The sequence below is a fragment of the Pteropus alecto genome, unplaced genomic scaffold, assembly GCF_000325575.1.
Source record: "Pteropus alecto unplaced genomic scaffold, ASM32557v1 scaffold63, whole genome shotgun sequence".
Classification (NCBI taxonomy): Eukaryota; Metazoa; Chordata; class Mammalia; order Chiroptera; family Pteropodidae; genus Pteropus; species Pteropus alecto.
The window spans coordinates 1,422,089-1,432,088 of NW_006434897.1; the positions used below are offsets into that span (position 1 = coordinate 1,422,089).

The 10,000-nt window shown below is 39.4% G+C and overlaps 1 protein-coding gene and 1 non-coding gene across 2 annotated transcripts in view; both read right to left on the reverse strand.

Annotated features, from left to right (window-relative positions):
- The window catches only part of GPRIN3 (GPRIN family member 3), a 59,846-nt gene extending 50,466 nt beyond the window's left edge, over positions 1–9,380 (reverse strand). The window contains exon 1 of the mRNA XM_006910729.1: positions 9,345–9,380. The gene's annotated coding sequence lies outside the window, so the exon portion shown is untranslated. The remainder of the gene's footprint in view (positions 1–9,344) is intronic.
- On the reverse strand, positions 5,347–5,465 carry LOC112478962. Its single transcript, XR_003046011.1, has one exon. It is a non-coding gene; the product is annotated as a 5S ribosomal RNA (ribosomal RNA).
- Positions 9,381–10,000: the final 620 nt, after the last annotated feature.

The following is a 10,000-nucleotide window of genomic DNA, read 5'->3' on the forward strand; positions in this document are numbered from 1 at the left end:
TAGATGTGGGAAAATGGGTCAAATAATGTGCTGGCAGAAAGAAACACAATACCATATATATATATATATGTGTGTGTATATGGTATTGTGTTTATATATATATACGTATATATATATATATGTATATATCTCAAGTACTCAAGTACAAATTTATTAAATGATACAGGCATCCATTTTCCCTAAATCAGGGCCTTCTGTGAACCCCCTTTCACAGTCTATACTTCATCTCCTAAATAAATTCTTATTTCTAGTTTGAAAAATGCTCTTCCTTGATTTACAAAGCAGAAGTACTGACATACTCTCAATCCAATCCAGCTCAGGTTAATTTTTATAATCCCTTCCTGAGACTTAGACTCACCACTTAAAAGCCACAAACCCCAAAGGGATGATCTTTTAAAAACCCACCATTACAATTTTAAACATCAAAATAATCACCAGGGGAATAGGAGAACAGTTTCTTTACAAGAATGCATCAAAATTTCAGTGTGACTAAATTTATGTTATTTAATGTCATTAAGAAAAAATTAACTTTATCCCTAGAAAACTTTAACACCTATGGTCTTTTACGTGACATGGCATCTAATACTTAAAGATTTGGACATCATTCTACAAGGAAATGCACTCTCTCTAAAGAAAGCATAAAGACGATGTAGCACAGTGTCCTCTGTTGGCCTCTGCTGACACTATTCTCAGCACTTTCTTCTTGGAGTGAAGCTGCTAAAGCACCGACACTTTAGGATTAATAATTAGATGTGAGGATGTTTTTAGAAGTAAAGTAGGAGGCACGATGTGGGGGTGTAATGCAGTGAAGTGTGCACAAGGAAAGAAAGTGGCGGCAGAAGTGGAGAAGGAATGAGAGATTTCATAGAGCTATTGAGTTTTCTTTACTTTAGAGAGCTGCCTAAGTTTTCCATTTTGTTGTCTCAAAAGGGCATTTGTCTTGATTTACGACATGAATAAATCAGCACTGACACAGTCACCTCATTTTTAGCCATATTAACAGAGCAGTTCCACACAATCAAGTGGCCAGACTGTGCTGTGCAGTGATCTGACTAGCTTCGGTTTGATGAGTTGAAAGCACAGCCGACTGCCATCGTTAGATGAGCATTTCTCAGCTGTACAGACACAACCACAAACTGGGATATGAATCAATACTACTTCTGACAGTTTATTCTCAACTGCCAGGCCTATCAAGTAAAATGCACTATTACCTGGAAGATTGAGATATGATTTGGCCTGTCAGGAGGCTATTACAAGTTTAGTGTATACCTAAAGAGTTGTACATAAAATAAAGATATGGTGCATTTAAAAGTTCATAAAGCAATCCAATGTAAAATTGTAGTCATTGGTCAAGTTAAAAGAATAAATTATTGTTAATTTTTTTTGGCCACATATGATACAGTAAAATGCAAGCAAGCAGGCAAACAAACAAAATCCACTATACTTTTACTAACAGATAAGGTCAACTTTTTGTATTTATTAACCTTCATAGAAGCTACATACATCGCTGATGGAAACTTTTTAGACTCTCACTATATAGTTTATGGGAATTCAGTACAATGATCTCTCTACTTCGTACAGTCACATCAATTTCATGAGTACAGTCAGAGCATTGTAAAGCTCAATAGAACTGAGAAAACATCTAGTCTAGACTTCACGAACTCAATACCTATGAGTTCTAGCTAACACAAGTGAAGCTATTGAGTACAAGTGACTTATATGAAGCCTCAGTGTCAGGGAGACAATTGGGAATAGTGGAGACTGTAGTGTAATAAAAAGGTAGCACACATTGTTATTCAGCTCTAGCCTAGAACATGTGGGCTTGTGTTTCATTTTTTTTTTTTTTTTTACAATAGATCTTCTGATTTTTGACTATTGGCTTAATTAAAAATATATATCTGCAGGCCAAATAAAATATGATCTTCCTGCTCAGCCTACAGACTGCCAGTTTCCAATTTCTGATCTGGTAACTATATCCTCAAATTTGAGGTCTGGGTAGGTTAAGTAAAGGGTACCAGGTCTCTGAGATGCTCATGGCAAAGCATTCTTCTGCCCTGAGAATCTATATGTGTGTACAAGAAACATCCCCATGTAAAAGGAGGCTGCACAGGCATTTTCTTGCACTTAATCAGAGCTTAGTCTCTGACCCTGACATTGACAGATTTCTGCTCTCTGACTGCTTTCACAACATGTTCAACATGAAAACAAGATGAATTATCCATATTCATTTGTCATAAGCAATTTTTACTTATTCAGGATGTAGGGGAAGCATATATCCATTTATTAACCTCGGCTCCAATTAAAATTCTTATTAGCATAAAAATTCTAGTTGCTTCATTTTTACCTGCAGTTTTCAAGGGGAAATAATTTATAGGATTCAAAGAAAGACATGCTTAGAGAACAATATAACAGTATAATAAAATTCATGTTATGCATAAAATAGTAGTTAGAAATAGCTCATAAGAATCGCAGAAGGTTTGCTGATGTAATTGAGCTTTAAACTGTGTTTGGAGGGTCTTGAGAAACTAATTTAGGATGAAGAAATGAGTATTCCAAAATGACATAATGGTAAAGGCAAAGACCAAAGTCAACAATGTAGAAGCCACAATGGATCAAATATCTTTTGTATTTTTGAACAATAGTTTTTTTTTAAAAAAGTGTATCATGAGAAAACATTCATTTCAAAGTAAAAAAAGAAAAGCAATTAAAAATTTCTATATTATATTCAGGAGCCTGTACTACACATAATTCAGAATAAAAACCCAGAGGCAATGAAAATTTCTAAAACCTGATGTTATTTGCCATATTGTACTTATTAAGACACACACACACCCAGGCTATTACATTTTAGAAAAATTGTTGATAAGAATTGAAACAGAAAAAATGTTCTGATTACTCAGAAAATAAAGCAAACACAAACACTGAACTCCCTCAAGCATTTAATTTACCCAAAGTTGTACATTATAAGGAAAGAGAGTGTTTCATAGACACGATATGGTTATTTTAATTTTAGGCTACTTAGAAATCAATATCCTGAAAAACATCTAGAATTCAAGAATCTATCCCCATAAAACAACTGATGATTCCTCCCTAAACCAGATATCCCACTTTGCTGGACCATTTGTAATTCAGGCTTAAAAAAAGATTCTCTGCAACTCCTTTTCCTCCAGAAATTAGAAGATGCAAATGTGATTTTTTTAAAGAAGTTTTGGAGCTTTCTGTCCAGCTGTCCGCTACTGAATTAGCAACAGCGCTGAGGTCCCTGGAGGCTCCTGTGACTATAGATTTTTACTCTCTAGTGTTGTTTTTTTCCCCAGCATTTGCTTGTTTCTGCAAGTGTCACAGGCTGTGACTATTGACTAAAGCGATTACTGGGGGTGGCCTGGGTATCCACTGGGTTTAGGGTCCAAGAATTACCATTTTAAAATTGAACCTGGTGTGTAAAGCCAAGAAAGTGCCTTGCCTCAGATCACACAACTGATCCCCACAATTCTTCTGCCACACCAGACTCTGGGGACAGAGATCACTGCATTGTCATTTAGAAGGACTCACTGCATTGACTCAATTTTTTTAGGTATTTTGATTCCCTTTCCTCACATCACTCAGGAGATGCTTAGACCTCTCTTTGGGTCCTGCTCTTTTTCCTTTTAGCCCAGAATCAGCTAAAAGGAGGTCCAGATTTTAGCCCCTGCTCATGATTTAGGACATGTTAATTAACTTGTCTGGAATTCATCTGTAACCTTTTTATTTCCTCATAAGTAAAGGCAAGACTAAACAGTGATGGCCACAGCTGGCTATTGGAATCCTTTTGCGACCATTGTAAAATAGAGATTTCTAAGCACCACCTTCCAGATTTGGACTCAGATTCAATAGGTCATGGTATTTAACTTTCCAGCTAAGGGTCAGTTATTATTGTTTTGTAATAATAATTCAGGCCCCAAATTATGCTGCTAGCTTCAAAATAAAGCTGACAATCTTATTACAGACATGAAAAATTAGAGAGCTGTTACCGTGTTGCCAACTCCAATATGCCCTGCTAAAAGCTGTGAAACATTTTCTCACTGGGATTCAAGACAGTAAGTCATTTACATTGTAAGAGTATGTACATTTTCCCCATGAAATTCAATAATGTCTTTTCAAATGCAGTCTCTAGATGTTTTTATGATCCCAGTCTTGACTCTTATGCAAGAAAAGTTAGGTTATCACTCATCTAAACATTCTGATGCGGAGAAAGAAGATGAAAGAGTCCAGGACATCTTTATAAAAAAGTGAATTTCCATACTTGACTACAATCCAAATCAACTTATTTAAGCCCATGAGTCTCTATTTTAACTGGCACTGTTCTTCTGGTAAAAGGTAAGGCCTTATTTAAAAGGGCAACAATATCATGGGAAAGACAGTACGAGCTGAAAGAAGTTCAAGAAAGGTTTTCAGAAACACAAGTAGAGACTTTCTTCTCTGATTTTATATCCACCAAATTACTATTATGCTAAAGCAAAACACTATGATGTTAATTTCTAAAAAAAAAAAAAAAATGCATACAAACATTTAAATACAGATGCTCCTCAACTTAAGGTGGACATAAACCTGAAAGAAGTTGAAAGTATCTCAAGGTGAAAATGCATTTAAACATTGAACACCATAACTTAACCTAGCCTACCTTAAACATGCTCAGATGACTTACATTAGCCTACAGTTGGCAAAATCCTTTAACACAATCCATACACTGTAGAGTATCAGTTGTTTACTCTTGTGTTTGCATGGCTAACTGGGAGCTGCAGCTTGCTGCCTCTGTCCAGCCTCATGAGAGAGACCTACCGCATGTAGCTAGCCAGGAAAAAGATCAAAACTCAAAAGTCAAACTACAGATTCTACTGAAGGCATCTGGCTTTCATACCATCAGAAAGCTGAAAAATCTTAAGTGAAACAAAACTATCGTCAGTTGACAGACAAGTCACAGAGCACCAAAAAGAGAAAATCCAGCAGATTCTGCCCTTGGGGTTTTGGGGTTATGAGTACTAACTGGTCTGGTTCACCTTCACAGGACAGTTAGTACCTAGCATAGGGTTTTGTACCTATGAGAGACTCAAGAAATGAGATCTGTTGAAACGAATAGAAGGGTTTGCTCCATTTATGACAATTACTTGATCACCCTTGCCCCCTGTGCTTTTTGTACTTGTATTCTGAGAAATGAAATAATCGTGCTATGATGTGGTGCATCACATAATTTCAGTATGTATGTGTGTGTGCGTGTGTGTATATATATTTTAGGGGAGGCAACCCTTGGTTGACCTCACAGATTGCAAGGACCTTGTCAGCTTACAATCCCTTATTTTTTATTTTTTACGCCTACAGCACCTGGTCTTCCTAGGTGGTCTCCCATCCAAGTACTAACCAGGCCCAGCCCTGCTTAGCTTCCGAGATCAGACAGGATCGGGCTTGTTCAGGGAGGTGTGGCCGAAGACTAATTTCGATATTTCAACCACGAAATTCAATTGCGACAAGGTCTAGCCTGGAAATTATTGCATAAACAAACAAACAAATAAATAAGAGGAAGGAAACAACAGATTTATGACATTACAGCCATTTTGTCCAGATATTCTTAAAGTACCCATATTAGGAAAAGAAATCTTAGATATAAAATAAATAGCAACTCCTAAGTAATACTTGAGTCTAAAAAGAAATTCTGCTGCAATTCTATCCCCACAAGCTGATATTTATTTTTTCTTTTTCTAAATGATTCTTAAATAAACCTCACATTATGCTACCTCATTCTTTACTTCCTCCTTCTATATCATCTCTCCTTCTTCACTGCTCACCCAGATCTATCTATCTTTTGTAAAATAGCTCAAGTTTCTCCTCCTCCTTGAAGCCTTTCTTGTTCAGTACCTAAAATCTCTCTCTTTTCTAACTGTACCGCCACGAATTTACTGCCATGAATTTACTGGTAAGTCACAATGTTGTGCCTTTCTTCAGGCAATTCTGCCATTCAGAATTTTGCATAAATGCTTGTGTGTCCAATCTCCCAGTTGACTCGTGGGCTCTTGCAAACTGGAAACATCTCTTCTTTTTATTATTTAAAGTGGTAGCTTTCAGATTTTCTGAAACATGAGGCATACTAAGATATACGTTTTTACATCATAGTCTAGTGTGTACATATGTATAAGTATATATTTCTTTAAAAAGTTCAATAAACAATACTTATTTACTCTTCTAGTCTGTTTTACTCTTTTATTTTTTCAAAAATAAAATGCTATCATATGCAATAAACTGACTTCGTAATGGGTTGTGACCAGTTCTAGAAGGATGCTTATTGATTACTACTATAGGATTGTTGTATATACTTCCTTGACTTAAAAAAAAAAAATTTAAATTGTATGTGGCCTTCGGGCTCTCTTTAGCCCCTGCTCCTGAGTTATTTTTTTGTTTATTCAGTTTCTCTTTTGGAGTCACCTGGGACAATGAAATGCTTACAATATACAGTATTTTTCATCCTTTTGCTCTGAGTGTTGTTGTCATAAAAATAAGATTCCCTGAACTTCTATAAAACTCAAATCTCTATTTCTTCATTCTCTTTTATTTTCACAATATGCAAAGTAGGTGGTAGACATTTTGTGTGTGAAGAAATTGAGGCATAGAGATTTATGGCTTTCTCAAGGATACATCTCTCTTTTAACCAGGCTATTATAAATTAAGGTAAATACGATTTCTAGATATTTGAAAGATATAAACGTGGTTAACGTGAACAACGCACAGCCTCATTATGAATGCAATTTACCTAACTTCTCCAGATCAAACAGTTGACTGACCAGATGAGTTAGTGGCTCTTCTGGACTTCAGTCTGATGATGGATTTGCTTCCTTCTCTATCCCCATCTTTCCATCTTTACCTACTCAGTTTTTCAGTTGCCTATAGCTACTTGTTCTTCCTGGGGCTTTGCATATTTGGTCACAGCTTTTCTCTCTCTCTACCACACTAGTTCCTCTTGTCCTTCATATCCCTGGGAACTGTCCTTGTCCTCTCCACCTCCACAACCTGGCCTCCACAGCTCCCTGTGCTCACCTTGTCATAGCACTTAACAAGTTGTTCCTCCCTCTCTCCCAAGTTTTGCAGGCTAAGACTGTGTCTTGTGCACTCTTCGGTTCCACAATCTAGAACCATGTTTAGCTCAGGATAAATGTATGTTAAATGCATGAATGAATCAATAAATGAGAGCATAAAGGGCAGAAACAGCTACCACTGAAAGAGCTCAAGTCTGAGCTGGGGCTGAAGTTGTATGTCTTGATTCTCTGAGGACAATTTTTTATGATGCTATAATTCCATCACTGATAGTTTAATGCTTCCCTGTAAGCTGCAGATTTTGTGATGAGATTCATACAGTGAAGGATGGTTGTATCTAATATATTCTTTTAAGTATATTTGAGACACAATCAAAGATCTGTTTCAAGGACAAATAATAAAGGGTATCGGGCAAGCATATTAAGGCAATTTAAAAAAATCCAAATTTCAAAAGCAGTTTGTTGGAACCCACCTGACATCTAATTGAGACTGATCTGATTGATATCATGCTTCAGTCTTCCACTTCTCACATGAAGCTATGCACTTAGGATTTTTGTCCTCATCATTTTCATAAAAGTCTAGTTAGTGATTAGGTGAAGCTTCACCATAGCACAACACACTCTACATGAATCTCCATGACTTCCTCTGCACTATTTCCAAAATAAATTCTAATGACATAACATCTACTTGCATGGCAAATACTACATTTTTTTCTGTTTATGAATCAACGTCCTATTCCCCCTACTAAGCATGCACAAACTCAAAAAATATTCCTCATAATTCTAGTTCAAAAGAACACTGTCTAATACAAACTCCTGCTATTTGCATATAGCAACAGAGAGATTTTCTTCTTTATGTTGTGACTCATGTATCTTTATTCCCACAATTGTTACTCAGGGTAGGCCAATGGTGAACACAATGGAAAAGAAAGAATAGTTTATAACTGGAAAATAAGCACATTTGGGAGAAGTATACTCAAATCATTATCAAAGTAAAATATGCAGCAGCACCAACAAGAGCAAACAAAAGCCCACGCAAGAGATGTGTAAATATTTCATGAAGCTAAGCCTTAATCAACTCTCTCTCCAAATTTTGCTAGTGTTGTAAACACTTCAGTTTCTTACAGTCCCACCATGACCCAGATTCCTTGCAAAAACAAAATGCAAACATAGACCGATGGATCTTTAACAAAGGTCTTGTTAAAAATATTTAGATGGAACATATCCACGGTATTGCTGTAACAGGAAGAAGATACCTTAATAAAATGTGGTTGCTTCTTGGTGACTCTCAGAGCTCCGTTTCTCCCCTCTCCCTCCAAACTCTTGCCTTTTCCCCCACCGTTTTTGCTGCTTCCTGGTCATTCAGATCCTCTTAACCTTGAACTGCCTACACTTAAAGCAGAGATTCCTCCCAATGCCCCTCCAGAAGCCCCTTTAAACTTGACAGGGATTTGCCTGAATACTACCCAAAATTCACTTTCCAGTGTCTAAGAAGCCCTCTTTTTTCCCCTTTCACTGTCCATTGTTGCGTCTGAAATTTTGCCTATATCTTTTAGATCTGCCTGGATAGCATGAAGATCTGTTGTGTGTATTGGCTGATGGTATTCAGATATTTTCCAAAATCCGCTTCCAAAGAACCATTTCTATAGCCTCTAGTACCCTGATTTAATCTGGTTCCAAAGTTCACCTCTAGATACTGAACAGGTCTCTACAGTGATTTTCCTTTATCAACCTCTGCCCGCCCTTCTTCTCTCTCCACCTATCTCAAGAAAGACTATATATATGTAAACGTGTTTGTATATACACACAAACGCATATATGTTATATATTAACTATAGTGCTTTGACCTGAAAGAGAATAAGCATAGGAAAATGAGAAACATGCCAGTGTAACACACACACACACACACACACACACACACACACACACACCCTCCCTATTGGGACATTCAGTGTGCAGACCCCATTGATTACAAATACCTCCTTCTTCTCCCCACCCTAAGAACAAAAACGGAAGCATCTTCTTCCATTTACCTTCAATGCCAGAGCCTACGGAAGCAATGACCTTGCAGAGAAATTCATCACCTGTGAGAAAGACAGCCCCTCCTGGAGCGCAGCATGGGATGGGGACAAGAGCAACAGGCAAAGGATTACCAGGTAAAATGTGGAACCGAATCCATTCCCTATCAGTACCAAGCACGCCTCTGCTCGGGTCCCCGGGGATTAGACGCTGGGCAGAGGTGGCGCGGGGGGCGTCTCCTTCCGTGGCCGCCGGTCGCCTGCCTACCTGCTCTCGCCAGGCTCTCCCCGGCGCCGCGGGACCACTGCCTGCGCTGTGGCAGGGGCTTCCCGTCGCATATCCCAAGCAGAAGCTTTCGGCGCCACACGGATGGCTCCGGTGTGCTCGGGATCGGCAGTCCTTTTCAGACCTGTTCCGGGAGCGAGCTGGGTGCTTGCAGGAACTGAAATTACTATGCAAAGAGCAGAGGCGGCGCGCCGAAGCCGGGCGGAGACCGGGGGGCCGCCCCCACCGCGGGGCTGCAGCCGCTGCCGCCCGGCACGGAGCCAAATTGGAGGTGGGAGAGCAGGTGCGGGGGAGCTCATCCGTCAGGCCCGCGATGCGCACGTCTGTCCTCGCAGGGCAGCGCTGCGGGGCCTGAGCATCTGAGCAAGGGGCGGCAGCTTCTCAGGCGGCTGCAGCCACAGCAGCAGCAGTAGCAGCAGCAGCAGCAGCAAGACGCCGAGCTCCGCCCCCACCGCACCCCCGCCCAGCCTTCCCTGTCCCGGGGGAAGGGGCTGCAGCTGCGGCTGCTGCGCGCCAAGGTGGGTAGCTGGGCAGGGGCTGGCAGGTTACTGCTCTGCTGCAGGGAGACGAGCGGCAGATGGAAAGTTAAGAAAGAAATTAAGGCAGAGGGCTGGGGCAGAGAGCCACTCAGCAGCCAT